The sequence below is a fragment of the Salminus brasiliensis genome, chromosome 19, assembly GCF_030463535.1.
Source record: "Salminus brasiliensis chromosome 19, fSalBra1.hap2, whole genome shotgun sequence".
NCBI lineage: Eukaryota > Metazoa > Chordata > Actinopteri > Characiformes > Bryconidae > Salminus > Salminus brasiliensis.
In genome coordinates, this window is record NC_132896.1 from 33,248,986 (window position 1) to 33,275,953 (window position 26,968).

Sequence of the window (26,968 nt, forward strand, 5' to 3'; positions counted from 1 at the left end):
ACACACACTCACGGACATTAGCAGCATTAGAGCACTGCGGCATTGCTTGTTTTGTTAGTCTGAGCATTGGAAATTCCTCTGAATCTCATTAAGCACTGCTTGTAATTTGAGGGAGAGGCTTGTTCTGAGCTGCAATAATGTAATGATGTCATCTGCGTACAAGCATTCATTTGTATTAACAATTTATTTCAGAGGTTGTGGGTGTAAACGGTGTAAACTCTAATGGGCCCGTAATTGATCCTTGAGGGAACTCGGTTTTCACAGCCAGCCGCTTAGAACGTACGCAACTGCAAGCGCAGTGAGATCTCTCCCATTTTTCTTCACTTTTTGCTTCACTCTTCATTTCCTAAACCGGAGTTAGCGGTACTGAATGCCTTTTGAACGCAGTGAACAGATTGCAACCACACTGCATGGAATCAACTGCTTGACTGTAAGGAGCTAATTGACAAAGAGAGGTTGTATTTTGCTGGTGCTGATCAAATTGAATTAAAATCAAGAGAAGCCAGACAAGCCAAGTGTTGCTGGACCGTCATTGGATACATAGAATGGTCAATGGCATTTCAACAATTTTTTGGGGGTTTGGGGTCCAAAATATCTGCTATTTATTGTAAAAAACGTTCTGTGGTATAAAATGACCTCTATTCTGTCTCCTGTAGCATTTCCTGTGACCCTGCCTGGTAAAGGCCTCAAGCCTGGCTCTCAGAGCCTTCAGATATAGACCCTATACTTACTAGTTCGATGTGAAGGGCCCTAGAACCTCAGCCTAGAATGACAGCACATTGTGTTATAGAGTGAATCATGTAAGGCTCTTGTCTAAAAATCATGAGACAAACAAGCTGGTTTTGCAGGAACTTCTTAAACTATATGAGGACAACTGTAAAAGTATGTAAATCTGCATATATAAACAGTGTTACCAGACTCTAGCACTGTCTTATGCTCAACCAGTGGACGTATCTCCACTTCTCCGGTTTGGAAATACAATGAAAAGAGAAATATTTAGAAATATTTAGAAGATACATTGTTTACATAGAGGCCCTAGAACCTCGTGAACATGGCTTGTGACTAATGCAACATTAGCGATACTGGCAAGGCCGGCAGCTGGTGCCGTAACAATGCTAAAGTTGTGGAAGCGATGTGGATGGTAACACCACGATAGCGATCCTAATGCTGCAATAGCAATGCCGATTCTGTGATAGAGATGCTGGGCAAGGCCGGTAGTCGTCATGGTAGCGATGCTGGGCGATGTCAGTGCAATAGCGTTGCTGGGTTGTTGGGCTTGCAATGCTTATGCCATGGTAGAAATGCTAACACCGCAAGACAAGCTGCTAATGCTTAGCTTAGCTCTCAGCAGCACAGATACTCGGCCCATAGGCAGGTCAGTCAGTAAGCGAAATTGCCTCCTCTGGTCCGACCTGCTGTCCTAGCTTAGCAGTACATCCTGAGTGAAGCTAGTAAAGGTGTTGCAGCTGAAAGGGAGTATATATTATATTTAGTCTGTGGCTCTTCCCCCTCAATCTATTCACTTTTTACACCCATCTGCATGTTAGAGCGCCCCCTGTCACATGGGAGTAGCGACTTCGGCTTATGGAGGACTTAACAAGTGGTCAGTTAGATGGTTGCACCACTCAGAGCTGCAGAATAATGCACAATTCTGCATCCGATAAAAAGAACGGAAGACTGAAAGAAGACAGAAAGACTTTTATTAATTTTTTAATTATTAAAGCACAAAAATACCCAACAGACGAGAAATGTAAAAAGTGTGAAACAGACTGACATCAGAGAGAGGCGTTGTGTAACACAGTGAAAATGCTGGCCGAGTAGAGAATCAATGGCTTGGTGAGAGAGCGAGCGGATTTCCATAATGTGACGGCGCATTAGCCGGCTGAGACACGGATTGAAGCTGTAATCCACGCTGATGCCAAAACACTCCCACTGATTCTGACACCAAGCAGCAGCACGTTACACACCAGCTACCTGCCCTGACCATGGGGAGGGAGAGGGAGGGAGGGTAGAGAGAGAGAGAGAGAGAGAGAGAGAGAGAATAAGAGATAACACATCTCCATACTTATAGGGCCTGTTTACGCCTGGCATTAGCCGAGGTGTAGGAGATCAGGTCACGTTCAGATTGCACTTGTCCTGCATGAAAAGCCAGGACGCATCGTGATTGGATAATGATCGGATCACTCAAACCACATTCTGAGGTTTCACACGTTCACACGTTCACTGCCTCTTCTAGACCTGGTCTTTAAGAGGTTACTAAGCACCGAAATATGACAAAAACTACAACCACTATCATAAAGAATGCTCCATTACTATAATGACAAAAGTATTGGGACACCTGCTTGTTCATTGTTTCTTCAGAAATCAAGGGTATTAAAAAGAGTTGATCCTGCTTTTGTTGGAGTAACTGTCTCTACTGTCCAGAGAAGAAGACTTCTACTAGATTTTGGAGGAGCATTGCTGTGAGGATTTGATTGAAATCAGCGACAGGAGCCTCAGTGAGGTCAGGATGTTGGATGATCACCGCCCCACCTCATCATTATCCCCATCTCCATAATTCCAAAAGTATTGGATGGAGCTCGACCATCCATCACTCCAGAGAACACAGTTCTTCTTTCACTGCTCCACAGCTCCTCAATGCTGGGGGGCTTTATACCCCTCTATATGCCCCACGCCCCAGTCCTATTCTATTGGCAGTACTTCTCTACAAGCTCTGTATTTGTGGAGCTGTGTTAGCTGAAAGTGTAGCATTCATTAAAAGGGGTGTCCACAAACTTTTAGACATATAGTGTGGATCAGGTGTTGGTCTTCAAACGGTTGGTTTCTGAAGCTCAGTGTTTCTCATTAGTTTGAGAAGAGTTAGTGACAAAATCCCTGAAGTTCTGTGGAACGAAGCTCTAAGAACCGCCTCTGATTTCCAGACAGACGTCACAAACTGTCGCTCTTCCAAGAGGGCGGAGGAAGCCAGTGTCTTTTCCGCTTATTACGCTGATGATTTATGATTAGTGTGACTGACAGTGCCGGTATTATTGTACAAGAGGGCCACGGATTGTGGCTTAGTAAAGGCTGCTGGGAACACTCAGTGAAAGACCTGCTTAGAAATGTTCTGGTGGCGGCGCTTCAGACGAGCCGAGAGACGTCCCGAACGCTCAGACGCTCCGGGTCAGAACCTGCTGTTATAATGCGGGCGGTAGCTGGAGAGCGTGCCGCGTGCACAGGCGCTGATTAGTTTGTCAGTCATTCTTCTCCACGGGACTATTCACATGGCTCGGTGAATGGGAACCAATCATTTAGTGATTATTCCCTTATAAATGGATGTTCCAGGCAGGCTGTGCTGTTTATGAGCCAATGGCTAAGATGCACCAGCCTTGAGTGCTTTGGCGTAGCGGGAGGTGGAGCACAGAGTTAATAAGGAACGGTGCTGAGGAGCTGAATGGACGCCAGTCCCTGAACTCAGCCATGAATCTTTGAGAGAGAGAGAGAGAGAGAGAGAGAGAGAGAGAGAGAAGAGAGAGAGAGAGAGAGAGAGAGAGAGAGAGAGAAGAGAGAGAGAGAGAGGGGAACTTATGCAGCTTAATTGATGCACAAAAAGGCAAAAATTGAGAGAGAGAGAGAGAGAGAGAGAGAGAGAGAGAGAGAGAGAGAGAGATCGCAACAGCTGTGTGTAAGAGAGAGAGCCAAAATACGCCAAAGGATGGAGCTGGATGGGGCACCACCATTATACAGTGCAGCTGATACAATGCTGGGGGGCCTTTTTTCCCCCCTCTAGCTCATGCCTTGCATTATCAGGCATGGTGCCATTATCTGCTCCAGTGCTATTCTATTGGCATTACTTCTCTACATGGACTAGAGAACCTGTATGCGCATTGAGGTCCCACCTCACTCAGCTTACAGGACTTAAAGGATCCCTGGTGTTCCAGACACCACAGCCGGACGCCTTCTTGCAGAGATCTTGTGGAGTCCATGTCTTGAATGATCACACCAGGGACCTACTCAGTATTAAACAGGTGGTTTTAATGTTTTGGCTCATCAGTGGAGTGATCCAGGGTAGTATAGATTCTCAGCAGTACCTTTGAGGTTCATGGTTTGCTCCACAGTGAAGAGCATGTGCGCAGTGATGGATAGGCAGGGCATGGCCGCAGCGCTGGGACGTGGCTTTAACAGGACAGTGATGAATTTATAACCAATCAGGCGAAAATGTACATTTACAGACAGTGAAGCGAGCCCTGAACTTACCCCAGCCTGCGGTGCAGGGCCTGATGGGTAAAGGGGGATTCTGGCTGCCCTGAGGCCATACAGCAGTAACACTACAGCTGATGGAGCTGGAGAACCTCTCAGAGCAGGAACGCCACAAGCATCAGCTAATGCAGAGATTGAGAGAGCGAGAGAGAGAGAGAGAGAGAGAGAGAGAGAGAGAGAGAGAGCAAGAGGGAAAAAAGATGAGAAGAAAGAGGGATGAGAGAGAGCAATGAGAGAGCGGAGCACGTGGTAGCAGATACACTTTATGGACAAAAGTATTGGGACGTCTGCTCATTCATCGTTTCTTCTGAATTCAAGGGTATTCAGAAATTGCATTCAGTGACAAGAGCAGCGTTAGTGGGGTCAGGGTGTTGATGATCACGACCCCACCTCATCCCTAACTCCCCAACTCATCCCTAAAGTACTGGATGGAGCACCACCATCATTCCAGAGAACACACCTCCAGTTCCACTGCTCCACGGCTCAATGCGGGGTTGCCATCTATAAGCCCACGTCTGACATTAGTCATGGTGCCAACCGAGAGTCCTATTCTATTGGCAGTAGTAGGTGCTGTGTGTGTGTGTGCATTTGCACATCTGTGTCAGCAATGGATGCAACTTAAAGTAGCTGAATGCATTATTAGAAGGGGTGTCCACAAACTTTTTGACTTTGGAAAATGTATGTGTACTTGTCTAGACAATGGATTCAAAGATGGAAAAAACAGCAGCTACATTTTAACTAGAAAAAGAAAGAGAGAGAGCATGCACGCGCGCGCGAGAGAGAGAGAGAGAGAGAGAGAGAGAGAGAGTGTGCGCGAGAGGTTTTTACATTTCAGGCTGTTGGTGGGGAGGTTTAGGCGGCTGAATCTGGCTTTGATTGAGACCTTGAGTGCGGCCTTTACTGAAGAAGGCCTTTAGTAATTCCCCGATTGTGTGTGTGTGTGTGTGTGTGTGTGGAGTGTGTGGAGTGTGTGTTCTGCTCTTTAGCTTGACTTTGCCTTAAGAAATTCCTCCGCGATCATAAACAGGAAGGCAGGCCTTGTGAAAGTCAACAAGCAGAGCAGGCAGGATGACCAGCAGGCCCAACCAAGTCATGGAGCACAGGCCAAATGATCCCTGGCTAATTGCATCTGTGTGTGTGTGTGTGTGTGTGTCTGTCTGTCTGTCTGTTTGGCTGCTAGACTGTTTGTTGGAATTGCTGTCACACTCGTTTACTCTCTCTCTCTCACTCTGTGTGTGTGTGTGTGTGTGTGTGTGTGTGTGTGTGTGTGTGTGTAAAAGAGGTATTTGTCTGTGTGCTGACACTAATTGGAGAATAGCTTTAGGCTTCCCCTGGGCAGCAGCCTCAGGAGCGCAGCCTTGATTAGTGACATCTTAAGAAAGTTAGAGAGCGAGAGAGAGTGAGATGGGAAGAGAGAGAGAGAGAGAGAGAGAGAGAGAGAGAGAGAGAGAGATGGGAAGAGAGAGAGAGAGTGAGAGAGAGAGAGAGGGAGAGAGAGATGAGAAGGAAAGAGCAGGAAAGGCAATCAAAAGAGGGAAAATGAAAGAGAAGAAGGAGATAAGAGGGGAAGGAGAGAAGGCTGAATTGGGTCTAAAGACAGAGAGTCTACACATTATATATATGTGTGTGTGTGTGTGTGTGTGGTGATAAGTCGACAATTTGAAATTTGTTGTTAAGTTTGTTTGAATACAAAACACCAATTAGCCATAACATTAATACCAGTTCTTGTCAAGAACCCTTGGACAAGAACCCAGCTGTGATGTTCTAGACGACTGGGTTGCGGGTTCGATCCCCGGGCTCAGCAAGCTGCCACTGTTGGGCTCTTGAGCAAGGCTCCCTTCACCACCCTGTCTTGAATATGGTGGTCTTGTCTTGTCTGAACCAGTAAACCAGTAACAGGGTCCTGGGCCCCTAAAGATGGAGGTTCTATTTCACAACTGCCAGATCCCACAGGACACCTACAGAGGTCTTGTGGAGTCCTTGTCTCAACAAGTTGTTGTGGCGGTGCAAGGAGGGCCTGCTCAATAGTAGACAGTTGGTACTAATGTAATGGCTGTATAGATCTTTGTTATAAAGGTATCATAAAACAGAAAGTTTCCACATTGGACCCACATATGGATGCCCGCCAGGGTCAGTGAGTGAGGTTAAGCATGGGCCCCATCTGGGTTGTACACTGCATTTTGGGGCCTAGATGGGACCCACATGAGATTAAGGTGGGCTGTAACAATGGGACCCATTAACAACACATGTGAGCCCATGTCCACCTGGCACCCACCTAGCTCACTCCCACCCATGTGAGCCCCACAACTGCATTTTTTCCTTCTGTCAGAATTTCTGGATGAACGGACCAATAGAAATGCTCGGAATAAAATATTTTTACATCCACTTCCATTGAAAATTTAGAAAGGTTTTCCCTTCTGCTGTAAAGTTGTCAATTTGGAGATACAAGGATCCGACAGCGACATGGTGTGTGTGTGTGTGTGTGTGTGTGTGTGTGTGTGTGACAGGCAGAGAGTTATTTTGAGAAAGGCTTGGCTTTATGTAAATTGCTGCTGGTTTCTATGCCTAATTTATGATGGGGGATGTGTCTCAGGGCCTAAATGTAGGACGACATTGCTTCCACATGACCTAACCACACTGCTGTTCTTCTTCTTAACCACACACACACACACACACACACACACACACAAACTTTTAAGCCTGCAGTCTTAGATGCCCAGGCTCTCACAAACCTTCAGACTGCCTTCATCGTTATCTAAATATCACTGTCAGACACAGAACCTGTTGAACATACATATCACTCACAGTGATTCACCCTGGATACACCCCATATACACCCCAGATACACTCCAGATACACACTAGATACATACCAGATACACCCTGGATACACTCCAGATACACCCTGGATACACCCCAGATACACTCCAGATACACACTAGATACACACCAGATACACCCTGGATACACTCCAGATACACCCTGGATATACACCAGATACACACCAAATACACCCCAGATACACAATAGATACACACCAGATACACACTAGATACACACCAAATACACACTAGATACATACCAGCTACACCCTGGATATACACCGGATACACTCTGGATACACCCCAGATACACACCAGATACACCCCAGATACACACTAGATACACACCCAATACACACTGGATATACTCTGGATACACACTAGATACACACCCGATACATTTACATTTACATTTACATTTATGGCATTTAGCTGACGCTCTTATCCAGAGCGACATACAAGGTTACTGGTATTACAGAGGTACATACCAGATACAGAGATACATACCAGATACACACAGAATACACTCAGGAAACACCCCAGATACACACTGGATACATACTAGATACACACAGAATACACTCTGGAAAAACCCCAGATACACACTGGATACATACTAGATACACACAGAATACACTCTGGAAAAACCCCAGATACACACCAGATACACCCCAGATACACACTAGATACATACCAGATACACACTGGATACATACCAGATACACACTGGATACATACCAGATACACACAGAATACACTCAGGAAACACCCCAGATACATACTAGATACACACAGAATACACTCTGGAAAAACCCCAGATACACACCAGATACACCCCAGATACACACTAGATACATACCAGATACACACTGGATACATACCAGATACACACTGGATACATACCAGATACACACAGAATACACTCAGGAAACACCCCAGATACACCCTGGATACATACCAGATACACACAGAATACACTCTGGAAAAACCCCAGATACACACCAGATACACCCCAGATACACACTAGATACACACCCGATACATACCAGATACACACAGAATACACTCAGCAAACACCCCAGATACACCCTGGATACATACCAGATACACACTGGATACATACCAGATACACACCCGATACATACCAGATACACACAGAATACACTCAGGAAACACCCCAGATACACACTGGATGCATACTAGATACATATCAGATACAACTAGCATACACACTGGACACACACGCCAAATACACACCAGATACACACTGGATACACAGTGAGACATTTTTCTTTATTGGCTCTATCTAACTGTCCCCCTATCACTCCCTCACTTGCCCTCTGTTGTCTCTCTCTCTCTCTCTCTGCCCTCCAGCTCGCTCTCTTGCTCCTTGGCGAAAGGCTAATTCAAACGCCTCTAATCAATATGCTCACAACTTATTTAACTAATGAGCGCAGGCTGCCGGTGGGGAAGGCATTTGGAGGACCCGCTGCGTGGGGCGCATCCCTCCGCAGCCTCGCCATAACCAGGTATTTAAAAAAAATGCCTCTCAGGGGAAATAAAAATCATCTGGTTATTAAACTGCCCAGAATATAAATATATAAACCACTGTTCATCATCATCTTCATCATCGTCATCATCATTATCATCCTCATCCAGCATCTACCTCCAAATAACATTCCTACCAGCAAAGCTCCCTCTCTCTCTCTCTCTCTCTCTCTCTCTCTCTCTCTCTCTCTCTCACTGTTCCTCTCTTCTTTCTCTCTCTGCCCCATCCTCACGTTTTCGCTCTCTCTCTCAGAGCTTCGTTTGAGAAGGTGGGGCAGTGCTCTTCTCTTGCTCTAAAATAACAATTTGATTCTGGTTATGAAGCTGTTATTCTATTAGATTTAGATTAACCCTGGTAACAACAACTGTGGTGGAGCTACACAAGATCTCTGTATCCTGTAACACGACTCTACCGCCTCAGTCCACATGCTTCTTTACCTTTCAGTGGTGGCTCTGTATCTCTCAGCTCGTCCGGAAATGCCTGTGTACAGCAAGTCCTTAAGAGGGCTGGAGCAAAATGTACTAGATTCCACATAAAGCTGCTTTAATGCCCAAATTGGACATTTCTAAATGGTTTAGAAGTTCCCACCTGCTGCAAACTGATTCAAGGCAACTTTAGAAGCCAACCAAGAACCTTACATTTTGGAGAACCGTAGCTCGCTTCTTTGTTGAGTGACTGGGTATACCTGACACTTTCACACCTGTGTAAATAAACCGAATTAAAGCAGCATTATGTAATGTTTTACTAACAATAGCAGCTTCAGAATCATGCAAGTTCACGGGTTCGAATCTTAAGCCATGTTGCTTTACCATCAGCTGCCGGAGACAATTGGCTGTGCTCTCTCTTGTTGGGTAGATGGCGCTCTTCCCTTTATCACTCTTAAGCGACGTTGGCCGGCACAGGTGTCCATTAGCTGGTGTGGTGGAGCTGGGGACCCGGTGGTTTCTTCCAAATGTGTCGACTGCGGTGAGGTGGTGGCTGGCTTTGCATGTATTGGAGGCAATGCAGTGTTGGGAGTTTTGCTAGTGCTTGAGGGAGCTACGAACAGGTGGGTTATTTAGTAGTATCAAATTGAGAAATTAAAGGTGAAACAATCGACAAACTAAAAACCATAGTTTGCTTTGAATGTTGTGCTACAGCTTGTGTTTGACATGTTTATATATAAATAAACCAAATTAAAGCAGCATTATGCAGAATTTTAACTCAGCTTTACTGACTGTAACAGGGAGAATAGTCCTAGTATTTAAACTTTAGGAGGACTGGGGGATGAAGCAGGCCTAACACACTCACATGGACTTAAACCCACAGTGTGTGTGAAGTGCTTTTCAACACTCAATGTAAACGCTTTAAACTACCTCTCTCTCTCTCTCTCTCTCTCTCTCTCACTCTCACTCTCTCTCTCTCTCTCTCTCTCTCTCTCAGTCTGCCGAGGACTTGAAAGAACAAAGCCCACACGGGTAGTTATGTGTGTTGTGTAATCTTTATGATGACACCACTTCATGAAGCACCACAGAAAGATGACCTTGGAGAACAACACTAAGAGAGAGAGAGAGAGGCTGGAAAACAATGGAAGAGATAGGGACAGAGTGGTGGAGACAGAATGAAGGGAGAGAGAAAGAGAGGGCGAGAGAGGGCGAGAGAGGAGGGAAAACAGTGGTATAAATGAAGTTTGATAAAAGCGAAAATCCATCATGGCAGAATCACCAGTGAAATAACAGCACGCTGCCCACACTCGAACACGAGACTCCAGACGCCAGAGCCTGGAGAAGAGCAACAGCTGCACTGCATCAGTGTCCTGCCCCTCGAACGGGGCTGGTTGATCCAGCAAGAAGTTCACTAGAACAAGCTCAGTGCTCAGAGCCTTCGAGTATTTACAGCCAACAGTAAACAGAACGTGGGTAAGCAGAAGACCCGGCCCAAAATGGAAGGCAGCAGAGAGAGAGAGAGAGAGAGAGAGAGAGAGAGAGAGAGAGAATGAGAGAATGTTGGAGATACAGAAATGGAGCGAGCGACATACAGAAAAAAATGAGAGAGAGAGCAGAGGAACAGTGGTAGAGAGAGAGAGAAAGGGTGAGAGAGTGAGTCAAACTGAGAGAAAGAGAGAGAGAGAGAGAGAGAGAGAGAGAGAGAAAGAGAGAGAGAGAGAGGAGGGAAATGAATGGTGGAGATACAGAAAAAGATCAAGTGACATGCATAAAAGATGAGAGAGAGAGAGAGAGAGAGAGAGAGAGAAAGAGAGAGAGCAGGAGAAACAGTGTTAGAGAGAGAGAGAGAGAGAGAGAGGGTGAGAGATGGAAAGAAGAAAAAAGGTGGAGATACAGAAAAAGATCAAGCGACATACAGAGAAAATGGGAGAGAGAGAGTTCCACATGAATTCCACTCATAGGCTGGAACAGAAAATACTGTTGACAGAAATAGAGTCGATAAAAAGTGCTGACCACTCCACACAATCTCTTTCTCTCTCTCTCTCCCTCTCTCTCTCTCTCTCTCTCTCTTTTCTCCTTCTTCTTTTCGCTGCACACGTCGGCAATTTTCCCTGCCCTTATGTATCTGATGCGCGAGCAAAAGCACAAAGTTTCACTTTAACTTTTTTTCCGACAGAAGTCCAGAAGTCCGTCTAGGTGGAGCAGCCAAAGCCGAGCAGGACAGAGCTGTCAGCAGTCTCGCTGTCCTCACCCCGTCCTTCTGCAAGCCTATCCACTGTCTGTCTCCTCATACTGACTACGGTACCGCTGTACATGCACTATGTGTCCAAATGTTTGTGGACACCCCTTCTAATTCATGCATTCCTCTACCTCAAGCTGCACTTGTTGCTGACACCGATGTGCAAATGCACACACACACACACACACACACACACACACACACATACGCAGCTTGTCTAGTCCCTGTAGAGAAAGAGAGGTACTGCCAGAAGAAGCAGAGACACATGAACACACACTTTTGGCACAATCCCCAATGCCAGGCATGGGCTAGAGGGTGTGTAACACCCCCCAAAATTAAGCCGCGGAGTGATTTGAGGTATTTCTGGGAGCTGAGGATGATGAGGTGGGGTGGTGAAAGCCTTCCTCCCTGGACAGTAGAGGCAGTTACTCCAACAGGATACGCAGGATATGCTCTTTATAACACCCTGAATGAGCAGATGTCCCAATACTTTTGTCCATTTAGTGATTCCTTTAGCAAGAGTGCTTTAGATGAGAGAAGTAAAAGCAGGTAAAGAGGGCAAACAGGTCAGGGTGGGTTGATTTTGGGTTTGGATGGAATTTACCCCCTGCGGGCACACCAATTACCGTCTGCATGTCACTCAAACCCCCCCCAAATTAGCTTTCTCTCATTACGACGAAAGAGAATAACTCTCCCGTCTTAATCAAAACAGGAGGGACGTCGTTAAAGTCCATATTTGCATCCCACTTCGTCATGATTAAGGGTGCTGACATTTGACTGAATTTTTATTTTCATTAAAATATGACTCACGCTGGCTGATTAGACGGAGAGAGCGCGGGGGCTGGGGGGGATGGGGGGTGCAGGGGGCAGGGGGGGCGAGACTCATTGCCACTGGATAGTAAAGAAGTCTAAGATGTCAGAGTGTGTTTCTGAGTCGTCATTTTCATTCCGAACACTGAGAAAAGAAGCGAGGGCGCGAGAGCACAAGAACGCGAGAGAAAGAGAGAGAGGGTGCCCAAACTAGCAATTTTCCATGGCTTCCTGATGACTCCTCCAGTCTAATGAGAGTGGCACAGGGAGCATGGAGATAACGAAGGGCTTTGATTGGCTAAAATATTCATGTCGGACACGATTGCAAATGGGAAGATGCTGTCACCATTTCCAGCTTTCTGTGCAAACTACCAGCCTGATTGCGCAACACACTGAGGACAGTACTGGACTGGACATTTGCGAGAGTCATTAATCATGTAAAAGGGGTCAGAGAGGGCCAGCCGACTAAAAGGCACTAAGGTGCTGCCACTATGACTCGAGGTTCGCTGGTTCGAATCCTGGGGCAATGCTGCCTGCCATCAGCAGCTGGAGCCTGAGAGAGCACAGTTGGCCTTGCTGTCTCCGGTTGGGTAGGTGGCGCCCCTGCTGGGATGCTGTGCGGCCGTTGCCTGGTGACGCTGCATCAGCAGCAGCTGGGAAACAAGCAGTGACTGGTTGCACATGAGTCGGGAGCATTACATTTGGTTGGGGGAGAGTATTAACGAGTGGGTTGGGTCATTGGCCGTTTAAAAATTGGGAAGAATAATAACTGTGCTAACATACACATCGATTAGCCATAACATTAGTACCACTGCATTAAAACTGATTGACTATTGATTATCTTCATCTGCAGTGGCTTCTGTCAAGGGGTGAATATACTAGGCATCAAGTAAGCCATCAGCTCTTGAAGGTGATGAAGGTGGTGAAGAAGGAAAATTGGGCAAGCACAAGAATCTGAGACACTTTGACAAGAACCAAACTGTGATGTTCTAGATAGACAACTGGGTCAGATCTTCCCCTTACAAAACATCAGGCAGGTCTTGTGGGGTGTTCCCGGCATGCATGCGGTGGTCAGTACCTAACAAAAGTGCTCCAAGGAAGAGCGACCGGTGAACCGGCATCGCTCAGGAGAACTCATTAGAACTCATAAGAACTGCCTCTAGAAGCCAGCACAGGTCCTTCATGACCCGTGAGACCCGCCCAGTGGTCCCTGTCCATCAGCTTGGTCTTTCATCCACAATTCTGATGAGAATTTCCTGTAGACTGTAGGAACTCCTGCCACTGCTGGTAGACCCGTATGACCGTAAGCTTCCATACACCTGCAGATTCAGCTACTTCCTGACACTAGGGTCTTTGGCCACGCCCACATACAGTTACTACTTTTAGCCAATAATGAACTGGCCACCAATTTTCCACACATCCAACGAGCATTTATAGCCCGAACATCCTTGTGCAGCGCCCTCTGCAGGATCCTGAAGTTATTACCACCTTAAACTCACAGGGTTACTAATGTTTTGTCCAGGGAGCTTATCAGCCACACTACCAGGTTCCAGCAGAACTGCATTACTGAGCGAATACTTCCTCAATTTATAGCCCTGGCTGTACATTTTTATGCCACATACCTATCTATTCTCTTTTTAACTGAGCTGCAGTGACCTGAACTGAAATCTGTGGTTTCTAATTACAGCTGGTTGGTATAAACAGGCCTGATGAGTCTTGTCACAGCTTCGTACTGTAAACCTCACTCCTCTTCACTTCGCCGCTGACTGCACTTAATTATTTTCTTATTAAAGACCAGTGGTGTTAAAAAAGCAATCAACATGATAACGTGCTCAGAGACTTCATACACTACATGTCTAAATATTTGTGGACACATCTTTTAATGACTACATTTAGCTACTTTAAGCTATTAGCCATTGCTGACACATGTGCAAACACACCCACACACACACAGCTTCTTTAGTCCATGTAATGCTCATGCCTAATAATGCCAGGCGAGGGCTAGAGGGGTCTAAAACCACCCAGCACTGAGCTGTGGAGCAGCAGAGCTGTCGGAAATTCAGTAATATGTCCAAATATGAGTGGACACCCCTTCTAATGAATGAAACTTCTTTAAGTTGCACCCATTGCTGACACAGATGTACAAATGCACACACACACACACACACACACACACACACACACACACACACACACACAGCTTGTCTAGTGCATGTACTACTAGCCGTATTGTCTACAATAGGACTCTGTGGAGCTAATGCCAGGTGTGAGCTAAAGGGGTATAAAGCCCCCCAACATTAAGCTGTGGAGCAGTGGAACCATTCAGTAGTTTTGGGATGGGTTGAGGAGTGGGTCGGATGATTAGGTGGGGTGGGAACCATCTATCCAACATCCTGACCTAACTAACTAACGCTCTTCTTGACGCTGAATGCAATCACAGCCATTCTCACAGCGATGCTTCTCCAAAATCTAGTAGAAAGTCCTGGATTTTGCCCCAACCTCACACTCAAAGCCCACTCAGTTGGGGCCAAAATCTGAGACCACCGTGAAATTCTAGGACTCGATTTTTAATTAAATTCCTGGTATTTTAAACTAAAAGTATCTTAGAGGGGAAATATTCAAGATTCCTGAGGATTTCTAGGAAATTGAGCAAATTTGGGGGAAAGAAAGAGTGAGAGAGAGAGAGAGAATGTTGGAGATACAGAAATGGAGCGAGCGACATACAGCAAAAATGAGAGAGAGAGAGAGAGAGAGAGAGAGAGAGAGAGAGCAGAGGAAAGGGGGTAGAGGAAGACAGAAAGGGTGAGAGAGTGAGTCAAACTGAGAGAAAGAGAGAGAGAGAGAGAGAGAGAGAGAGAGAGAGAGAGAGAGAGAGAGAGAGAAAACTGGGAAAAGGGTAAAAGGGTGGTCGAGCTATAGGAAGTGTGTAGAGAGAGAGAGAGAGAGAGAGAGAGAGAGAGAGAGAGAGAGAGAGAAAGAGAGAGAGAATGAATGGTGGAGATACAGAAAAAGAGTGAACGACACAGAGATCTAAATCTGAGACCACAGTGAAATTCTAGGACTTTATTTCACTCAAATTCCTGGAATTTCAAAACTAAAAGCATCTTGGAGAGGAAATATTCAATATTTCGGAGAATTTCTAGGAAATTGAGCATATTTGGGATGCTGTGACTCTGATGTTAAGGCCTTAAGGCCTACTTCACTGCAACACAGTACTGATACATAACATGCATATCATTTGCACTAGGATTATTTGCACAGCTGTACAGTTGTTACTTTTCTGTGACTGTTTTTATATTATTACTATATCTGCCCTGGACAGTAGAGACAGTTCCTCCAACAAAACCAGGATCAGCTCTTTTTAATACCCTTGATTTCAGAAGAAACAATGAATGAGCAGGTGTCCCAATACTTTAGTCCATATAGCGTATAAGGGAAAAGATAATCTCAGGTCAATTCCTGCAAAGAAACTCTAATCCAACAATAGAAAGGGCCTTAGAAAGACTGAGACAGGGGAGAAAAAAGGGAAGGAATTGTAAGCGAGCCCTTATCCTTGATCCGAACGATGCCAACCAAAAGGGAATTTCCCCCCCTTTACATATAAAGCTGTGATAAAATCCATGTTAAAATATTCTCCTCTTCCCCCTCGACGCCTTTGAACGCAGCGCTGTCATTTCTCCCCCAACGTACACACCATGCACTCTATTTTAATCATAGCTTTCTGCTAGCGAGCCTTAATGCACCCCGCTTGAACCTTTCCTTGACTGGCATGGCAGCCGTAGGGAGCAGCAGCTTAGTGAGTTCAGAAAGGCCAACTATTAAGTGAGACAGGCTAACTCTTCAAAGCTCCCGCGTCTCGTTACAGCACACCGCAGGAGTCAGAAATAAATAAATAACCTTTTTTACGAAAAAAAAAAAAAAAAGTGCAGAGGAAAGAAATTCAACATTCTGACATTCAGTTTGTCTAACAATGCGCCGACTGCCTGGGATTTAAAAGATTAAAATGTCGCCTTCTTCTGTTTTTTCTAGTTCCCATCTCATTAGAACATGTCTTTTGTGACTTATCATTGTCAAGTGTATTTGAAACCTTTGTGTTTCATGCGGGTTGATAGTAATTTGCATTCCTTTGCCAGAAACATCTAGTCTGAGTTGTCAGTACAGAGGCATGCTTCAGTTTTTCGTACATATCTAAATTGAGGCTTACACATCCCGCACTCGGCACAATGCTGTAACTGCTGGATGCGGCGCCGCTTTGGCCTCTAACCTGCTCCAGCTGCACTCCATTCAAACCCCAGCTCGTGAAAGAAGACGCGAAACCATTATCAGACATGGCTGTTATAGATTTTCTCAGGCGGTTCTCGCTCGTGTGTCGCGGCCGAACCGATTCGAAGGTTAAGATTCGTTTAAACAGACGTCTGATTCATCACGAGGCTAAGCACTTCTGCTCCTTGTGTAACTCCACAGTGAAATTCTAGGACTTGACTTCATTCAAATTCCTGGAATTTCAAAACTTAAAGCATCTTAGAGAGGAAATATTCAATATTTCGGAGAATTTCTAGGAAATTGAGCATATTTGGGATGTTATGACTCTGATGTTAAGGCCTTAAGGGCTAAATTTCAATGCAACACAGTACTGATACATAACATACATAACATTTGCACTATGATTATTTGTACAGCTGTACAGATGTTCAATTTCTGTAAATGTTTTTATAACTAATTACTTTTAGTACTTTTTAACTTTTGTTAGTATTATTATTATTGTTATTGTATTTGTTGTTTAGTGTATTTTTCTTTCAAAACGAAATAAAGAGATCCTGATATTAATGGTTGATGTGGTGTAGTGGAAAACAACTGGGTGACCACAGTGAAATTCTAGGACTCAATTTTTATTTAAATTCCTGGAATTCTAAACTAAAAGTATCTTAGAGAGGAAATATTCCTATAAGATTCCTGAGGATTTCTAGGAAATTTAGCAAATTTGGGACGTTATGACTCTAAAGGGCTAAATTTCACTAAACCAAACTGGACTTCACTGCAACACACTTTTTAAATTTTTAAACTTATTATTCTTATTTTATTTATTGTTTAGTGTATTTTTCTCTCTTAGTGTAATATGAAATAAAGAGATTCTGCTATTGGTGGTTGGTGTGGTGTAGTGGGAACCAACTGGGGTTCGATACCAAGCTACACCACTCTACACCCTTATAAGTTCTTGGGCAAGACTCCCAACTCTACATTCTCCTACCTGTGTAACATGTTGAGATATGAGTGTCAGTTAAAGCTGAGTTTTGAGAAAATTGGTATATATTTGCTCCAGGGCTCCTCCTACAGGTGGATAATGTAATTGTTCTTTTTTTTCAACATGCAGAGAGTCGCTGCAAAGGGTGACTTTCACGTACACAACGTCCAGGCGAGACACGTTTGCCTGCAAACATTCGCACCAAGTTCAACTTTGGTCAAGTTTAACATGCGAATTTGTGCCCCAGACCAATAGAGCGGCTGCTCTGGCTGTGTGGCCTATGACACGTGCTGTACATGTCCATGTGGGGCCGAATGGGAACCGGAAAGTTTTGTCCTCAGGTTCCCTGTTGGCCCTACGTATGGATGCCCACCACAGTCAATGATGAGACCAGGAGGGCTTAAACATGGGCCCCATCTGGGTTGTACGCTGCATACGGGACCTAAAAGGGACCCATGTGAGATTAAGGTGGGCTGTAACAACCTTGCGTCCATGACACCCTGGAACCCAGCTGGCCCACTTGAGCACATTCGCTGGGTCTTTTCGCGTGGCGGCACAGTACACAGTCAGTGGTCAGGAGGTGGGGTTAGATGGTAATTATCTTTTCTTCTGGGGTTTGCTGTATTATTGATTGTTAACAACGCCTATTCCCAGCCCTGCTTGCAGCCACGCCCATTTTGCACGATGGGGGGAAAAACCCAGAGTGACCCGAACAAAAAAACACCATGTTGAATAAGATGAAAGCTTGTCTAGATGATACAGCCAGACCTGGTTCATAAGAACTTGACTGAGATGCTTCCTCACAGATTGGACATGATTAAATGTGTGTGATAGGAAGACGGCAGCATGCTAAGAGTGTGGGTAGGGAAGTGTTATCAACTTTAAGAACCAGAAGTATCACAGATTAGTCTCAAGGTTCCATCTTATTGGGTAAAAAAATTGCTGAACTGACCCTTAGAAGTTGCAGCTAGTGGAGGTGATAGAAGCACGCTGTGATTTAATATCTGTTATTTTTTACAGTCAAAAATGGTGTGAAAAGTGCAGATTTTAAACTTTCAACTCTTAATAAATAGAAGAGTAGATGTTTAGAATTTCAGTGGTAAAAAAAAGTCATGTGTACAGTCCTGGTATGTGTGAAGAAGACCCGTTATTCTTGCCAAGAATTAAACCCTCAGAATACAAATCAAACGCCGGTCTGACTAATTACATTTACACCAATCAGCCAAACACAGGGGGAAGTGAAGTGTATTGATTATCTCCATCCACAGTGGTGTATATAGAGGACATAGGGGTAGGTCAAGCCAACCAAACTTGGGTGTTCCTGCTAGGCAGTGGTCAGTACTATCCAAAAGTAGTTAAAGTAAGGACAACCAGCGCTGAACCAGTAACAGGGCCATGGTCACCTAAGGCTCATTGCTGCAGATGTCTGCTGCAAGGATTTGCTGGTAACGTCTTGCCTGATACCACAGGAAACCTTCTGTGGAGGTCTTGTGGAGGCCATGCCTCGAACGCTAAGATCTGTGATGGCAGCATAAGGGGGACCTACTCAATGTTAAGGCTTGTACATCAATACATTGATGTTGATGTGGACAGATATCACATGATCTGTGTAACCTGGGGGGCGGAGCTTTTGGGGCTGAGAGCAGTTATTTTTTGGGGTAATGAAATTACTGAGAACATCAGGACCAGGACTCATGTCCATTTAACCATATATGACATCATTTTTGGGGAACCTGGGGGTCCCTGTTGATATATCAATCATATTCTATAATTTTTTTTATTCAATATTGCTCTTTTGGTGTAACTGGGACCTGGGACCCACATGTGATGCGAATGACAGTAATATCTCCTGTATCCTTTATCCTTAAAACCTGTCTCCACTCCCCCCCCCTCCCGAGCGCAGAAATCAGAAATTGGTTTGTTGCCTTGAGGCAAATCTTATGATTGATATATGAACAGAGACCCCTAGTTTCCCAAATAATGAGGTCAGCAAAAAAAAGGGTTAAGTAGACATGGGGTCCTAGAGGCAGTTACCTCTTGTGCTACAAGGCAGCCAAAACACCAAACATCACGCACACCATCAAACACTGTCACTCACCCACACATGGCTGCCTGACCCTTAACTGCCCCCCGACCTCCTAACTGTTTCTTAAACCTGATTCTGGGGTCACTACCATCAAACTGACTGCCCTCACTGTCAGAAAAATTGCCCCTAACTGCCCGATCACATTCCACATACTTATATATATAAATATACATCCCATCAGACAGTGCTCGATCCCCTCAACCTTTTAACTCAGTGGTTCTCAATCCCAGACCCAGGGACCTTCATCCCTGCTCCAACACACCTGATTCAGATGATTACCTGGGAAAGAGCTGCTACAGCTGCTTTGAGAGCAAGCTGATCTGATAGCAATTAGATCCAGGTGTGCTGGAGGAAGGAAGCACATAAACCATGCAGGGCAGGAGGTCCCCAGACCAGAGATGAGAAGCAGTGCTTTAGCATGACTGCCCTAACAAAAGGGGCCTAACTGCATAATGCTGCCCTGAGGCAACGAATGAAAACACTGAGTAAAACTAAACGTATTTAACCCTTTATGGCATGGCGTTGCCCTCAGGCAACAAACCACTTTTTTGGTTATTACACCCTCCCTTTACATTTATTTATTTGTCACAGTAAAGTGCTCAAATCTTCTGATCCTGGAGACTCATTGTATATATATACATTTTTTTTATTTATTTATTTATTTATTTATTTATGTATTTAAAGCTATGAAAAAGAAAAAGGCTGTAAAAATACAGATGCTGGTTGTATTTCCCAACTCGTTCTTAAAACTCTTGAGACAGAAATACACTCTGAGTAATTCCTGATTCCACACACACACACACACACACACACATAGACAAACACAGTAACCAGGCTCTTTCCAGCCTGTATTAGCTTTGGATTACATATCTGTGACACATGTTGGCTAATCTCTGCAAATACCAGAATATGAGCATGCACACACACACACACACACACACACACATACACTTTATAGGTGGTTAGGTCTTGAATCCCCGATGTGTCAGACTCACCGTGTGTGTTGGGGGCTTTGGGAGCTAGTCTAATCATAATCATAAGAGAGAGGGGAAAAAAGGATGAAATGAACGAATTAATAAATAAATATATAAATAAATAAATGCTGCGCTGTCATTGGAGCTCTCGGCTCTCTTATTACAATCTCTCTGAATCTAGTTTGCCTTCTAATCCTTCCTCACGCATGCCTGGCATTAGCAGCCCTCCGCAGTGCGGAGAGACCTTTTCTTTCCTAACATCAGCTCCGACACACTGTAGATACTAACAAGCCCTCGATTCCCAGCCGCGAACACACACACACACACACACACATATTTACACACTCACGCACACAGTGAGCACACACTCGCACACTTTAAATGGATTAACCTTCATGCAGTCCAACATGGTCTGCTGCCATTTTCTCTGGCTCTAATTTGAGTTAAAACTAGCTAAATGCCACTATTTCCCTCTCTCTTCTCTCGCCCAGTCAATAGTTGCCCTCGTTCTGTAGATATTCCCACCGCGCCTGTCCTTTACCGCCGGTGGACAGCACACACACACTGCTAATTCCTACAAACACAGATGTGAGCGCTGTTTCTGTCCGCTTTGCTGGCAGCAGGTTCAACTTCCAGGCTGGCAAAACTCAGGGAACGCTGAGGAGTTCATATGAGCCTGATTTTGGATGGGACTAACCCTTTATGGCACTGTCCCTTTAACCCCTTAGTGCAAAAAAGGCTTATCACACACTGAGGTGTATTACTCAGTAATTACAGGGGCTTCTGTACTAACTGGTGGGGCTATTCTTTGGTAATAGAAGCTTGTAATTGGGCCTGCTGACAGACCATGGGCTGGGGTTAAAGCCTTATTGGGACAGGATTAGTTGCACATGAGGGAGGTGGAGTAATGTCATTGTACTGCAGGATCTCTGTAAAGCTTATGACCGATTTGTACGGGATAAGAAGTCCCGGCATTAATGACAGAGATGGAAGTGGCTACTCGATTCACGTGCTGGAGGTCAGTCACCTCCAAAAAAACATGATAATAGCCTACATCTTCTAACCTACTGAAAGTAGTGGTGAAATTTCAGCGTGAGATTTAGCTACGATAAGTGTATCTGTAGCCAGGAATAGTGAATAACCAGTGCATATTTATAAAAATAGAAATAATGGATATTTATACTATACACACACTCACACACAGTTAAATGTACAGGTTTGATATGATCTGAATGTTTACATTATTATTTACAAAAGGCCCTGGATGGGTGTGAGTTCAGGTGGAGTGTGGGAGGGGAGGAGTCTTTATGGGTGCAGTGTGACTGTGCATAGGGGGCATAGGGTTTCCAGTCTTAAAAGGAAGGAGGTGTGATGGTACAGATGAGGTCCACAGTCCACAAGCTACTGCTCATTCAGCAGCCGAACTGCTGGAGGATAGAAGCTCAGAAGTCTCTGAACCTCTGAACTGGTTCTGGTCTTCAAGCTTCTTTACCTCCTCCTGCTGCTGGAGTGGGTGGAGCCCTTAATAATCCATTCATTATTGAATGCAGTTGAATAATCAGAGTTCAGTAGATGGAAACTACAAGCTGTGAACCTCAAACCCTGCTGTTGGTCCTTCAAAAGACCCAAAAACAGTCCAGCTTTACCACGATAGGTTGTTGTTGAAGAGTGTTCGTCATCGAATCGCTGCTTTTCCACATGTGTTCACTCAGGTCTGCGCTTCAGGATGTAGGCAGCTGATTGGCTTCTTTTTTTTGTGAAAGAATGTTTCATCACATTGTTCTGGTCTGACACCTCTCAAACACTTGCGCGTGAAAAGAAACGGCGTTCGTCTAAAAAGCAAAGTCATTATCCTCCGATGGCGACAGCACTGTTTGAAAATGACATTGGATTTTAATGTGGCCCAAGTCAATTTCGGAGTATGAAAGGACTTGTGGGAAGATAATACTGGGCCAATTTACACTCAATTGAAATGTGTGTTTCCTTTTGAATCTGCCCCAATTCCATCCCCTCTTCCTGAAGGGCCCGGGCTGAATAGCGAAAAACGCCGTTTGGGGAGGAGGATTAGAGTCCTTCTCTAACAATTGCGATATGAAGCCTTCATCTCAGCTCAACTCTTCCTGTGTGCGCTACGCTTTTGTGGCTAGGCACGCCTCCACGTCTCCACACGGTAATAATACACAGTAATAAAATGATAATTCCACTTATTCACTGGTCCTCTACTCCGCTGAAAGCACCCAGGTGATGGAACACCACATTTTCCTTTAGACATAAGGACACTTTGATATACTGTTTAAACCAGTGCTGTCGGAGTTAATCGTGATCAATTATTAAGGCACCTCTAGAACGGAGAGCTGTATTCATCTTGGTATAGTTGAATAATGAGAGCTCAGTACATAGAAGCGACAAACAGCGAGCCTCAAACACTGTTATTCCTCCTTCAGAAGAACATCCAGGGGGCTCTGAGGGGCTCAGCGGCCTATTGCGCCGTCACTATGGCTCAGGGGTCGTGGGTTTGAATCTCGAGCCATGTCCCAGAGCCATGTCGCTTTGACATCAGCAGCCGGAGTCTGAGAGAGCACAACTGGACGTGCTCTCCACGGGTGGGTAGATGGTATTTTCCCCACCCCCACCCCGACAGAGGCTTCTGTTAGCTGGTACAGCAAAGCCAGCTTTAGAAAAGAGGTGGTGACTAATGCTAATTAGCAGTACCACACTGGGAGACTATCAATTAATGGACCAATTCTAAACCCCCAAAACTGTTACAACACAGTCTTGGCCCCCAACAACAGTGTGATATATATATATATATATATATATATATATATACAGTGCATCCGGAAAGTATTCACAGCGCTTCACTTTTTCCACATTTTGTTAGGTTACAGCCTTATTCCAAATTGTATTAAATTAATTTCTTTCCTCAAAATTCTACACAAAATACCCCATTATGACCATGTGAAAAAAGTTTTCTTGAGAGTTCTGAAAATTTATTAAAAATAAAAAACTAAGAAATCACATTTACGTAAGTATTCACAGCCTTCGCCATGAAGCTCAAAATTGAGCTCAGGTGCATCCTGTTTCCACTGATCATCCTTGAGATGTTTCTACAGCTTAAATGGAGTCCCCCTGTGGTAAATCCAGTTGATTGGACATGATTTGGAAAGGCACACACCTGTCTATATAAGGTCCCACAGTTGACTGCATGTCAGAGTGCAAACACCAAGCATGAAGTCAAAGGAATTGTCTGTAGACCTCCGAGACAAAATAGTCTCGAGGCACAAATCTGGGGAAGGATACAGAAAAATTTCTGCTGCTTTGAAGGTCCCAATGAGCACAGTGGCCTCCATCATCCGTAAATGGAAGAAGTTTGGAACCACCAGGACTCTTCCTAGAGCTGGCCGGCCATCTAAATTGAGCGATCGGGGGAGAAGGGCCTTGGTCAGGGAGGTGACCAAGAACCCGATGGTCACTCTGTCAGAGCTCCAGCGTTCCTCCGTGGAGAGAGGAGAACCTTGCAGAAGGACAACCATCTCTGCAGCAATCCACCAATCAGGCCTGTATGGCAGAGTGGCCAGGCGAAAGCCACTCCTTAGTAAAAGGCACAAGGCAGCCCGTCTGGAATTTGCCAAAAGGCACCTGAAGGACTCTCAGACCATGAGAAACAAAATTCTCTGGTCTGATGAGACAAAGATTGAACTCTTTGGTGTGAATGCCAGGCATCATGTTTGGAGGAAACCAGGCACTGCTCATCACGAGGCCAATACCATCCCTACAGTCAAGCATGGTGGTGGCAGCATCATGCTATGGGGATGTTTTTCAGCAGCAGGAACTGCCAGACTAGTCAGGATAGAGGGAAAGATGAATGCAGCAATGTACAGAGACATCCTGGATGAAAACCTACTCCATAGCGCTCTTGATCTCAGACTGGGGCGACGGTTCATTTTTCAGCAGGACAACGATCCGAAGCACACAGCCAAGATCTCAAAGGAGTGGCTTCAGGACCACTCTGTGAATGTCCTGGAGTGGCTCAGCCAGAGCCCAGACTTGAATCCGATTGAACATCTCTGGAGAGATCTGAAAATGGCTGTGCACAGACGTCTCCCATCCAACCTGATGGAGCTTCAGAGGTACTGCAAAGAAGAATGGGCAAAACTGCCTAAAGAGAGGTGTGCCAAGCTTGTGGCATCATATTCAAAAAGACTTGAGGCTGTAGTTGCTGCCAAGGGTGGTTCTACAAAGTATTAAGCAAAGGCTGTGAATACTTATGTAAATATGATTTCTTTGTTTTTTAATTTTAATAAATTTTCAGAACTCTCAAGAAAACTTTTTTCACATGGTCATAATGGGGTATTTTGTGTAGAATTTTGAGGAAAGAGATTAATTTAATACAATTTGGAATAAGGCTGTAACCTAACAAAATGTGAAAAAAGTGAAGCGCTGTAAATACTTTCCGGATGCACTGTATATATATATATATATAGATTGACAGCCACTCAGATCATAGCTTATTTACATATATCCTTCTTAAAGGCACAGTCTGTTTAATTGTAGGAGATAAAGAGAGGCAGCTGGAAATCACTCAGGTAACAGTGAAAGATGACTGTTTTTAGGAGATAATAACACATAATTGTTAAAAGTTGGCTTCAGGGAAGGCGCACCAAATAAAAGATGAATATACGTCACCGGGACTCTCTACCGTACTTCGTCTTCCGACTGGTAATTCAAATCCCTGAGGAACAATAAGGAGGAAGAAGGAACAGAAAGTTCGTACATGATCGTTGATATGTTTCCTAACCCCGAGGGAGTCATTCAGACAGGCGTTTGAGGGGCGATGTCGCCCTATGTCTGACTGTCTAATTGGAGCACCCAGTTTCTAAATCTGGGGCAACGTTCAGTGGTGCCAAATTCGTTAGGATTGTAAACGAACTGCAAAATAAAATATAGTTATACCAGTCGGTTCAGAAACGTGTAAATAAGCTCCTTTTTGGACACATGGAGGAGAATTCATACACACACACACACACACACACACACACACACACACACACACACACCTTTTAGCAGCTTCAGTCCAGGTTTTAGTGCTTTGATATACGAGTTGAGCTTATTTGACTGACATGCCACCCACACAATGATAAAACAAGGATCTCTCTCTCTCTCTCTCTCTCTCTCTCTCTCTCACACACACACACACACACACACACACACCTTGTTTTGTCACTTTTGATCATGAAGGAGAATCAGTGTGCAGTGCTGTATGAGCCAGTCTCTTCTAATCATGCAGTGAGCGAGAGAGAGAGAGAGAGAGAGAGAGACCTTCTTCTCCACCCACTCTCTTGTCCTCTCCACTCTCCTCCTTCTTTCTGCTACCTGTCTGCTTCCTCCCCTTCTGCTGCACCCATTCCTGTTCTGTTGTCCATTTCTCTGTCCACCGCCACAGCCTTCTGTGGTCATATGGTTGTTGTCCAGACCTGGGAGAGAGAGAGAGAGAGACAGAGAGAGAGAGAGAGAGAGAGAGAGAGAGAGAGAGAGAGAGAGAAACATCATCACTATATTTATCATTATCATCATCATAGTTGTTATCATCATTATAAATGGCAGGATCAACACCGTCATCTTCATCATCATCATCAATATTTTCATAATTTTTATTATCAGCACAATATTCAGTATCATCATCATCATCATCGTCATCACAGTGTCATCAGAATTATCATCGCATTAACATTATTGTTGTTGTCATCACCACCGCCATCCTCCTTATCATCCGTCAACACCATTATCATTCTCAGTTTTACCTTCATCACTATCATGATCTTCATCGTCATCATCTTTATCATTATCTTTGTCATCATTATCATCATCATAATTATCACCGTCCTCTTCATCATCTTTATCATTTTTACCATCATTGTCATCATCATGATCATCATCATAATCTTCTTTCTCATAATTTCATCATCACTGCCATCATCATCATCATCATCATCACTAACATCATCATCATCATCATCATCATCACCATCAAGTTTATAATTTTATCATCACTAACCATAATCATCATCATCATCATCATCATCGCCATCATCATCTTTATCATCACCATTATCACTATTTTCCTTTCCATCCTTAGAATTGAATCTTCACTTGTCTTCATTGCCATGAATATCATCATTATTTACATCATAAATTATTTCATCATCATTATAATTTTATCATAATCATTATTATTATTTTGATCATCATCATCATCATCATCATCATCAATATAATCATCATCATCATTATCATCATCATTTTCACCTTCTTTACCATTATCTTCATCATCAGCCTCATCGTCATCATGAGCATCATCCTTTTTATAACTGGGCACTGCAGTCATACGTGATCATAACTGAAAAGTGTCGACATGCCTCCACACACACTCACACACTCACTCACACACACTCACACACACTCACACACACACACACACACATACTCACAGAACCGAAGCCCTCTCCTCCTCTCCTCTCCTTTTTAAACAGTCGCATAACAGTGCTGAACATTTGAGCAGCGTCGTGTCCATGGCAACCCACTT

General features: G+C 44.5%; 1 long non-coding RNA gene across 1 annotated transcript; it reads right to left on the bottom strand.

Annotated features, from left to right (window-relative positions):
* Positions 1-1,816: 1,816 nt before the first annotated feature.
* LOC140541499 (uncharacterized) lies at positions 1,817-26,885 on the bottom strand. Its single transcript, XR_011977931.1, has 4 exons — positions 26,701-26,885; positions 25,759-25,859; positions 4,237-4,361; positions 1,817-1,979 (listed from the first exon to the last, which is right to left on the bottom strand). It is a non-coding gene; the product is annotated as an uncharacterized lncRNA (long non-coding RNA).
* Positions 26,886-26,968: the final 83 nt, after the last annotated feature.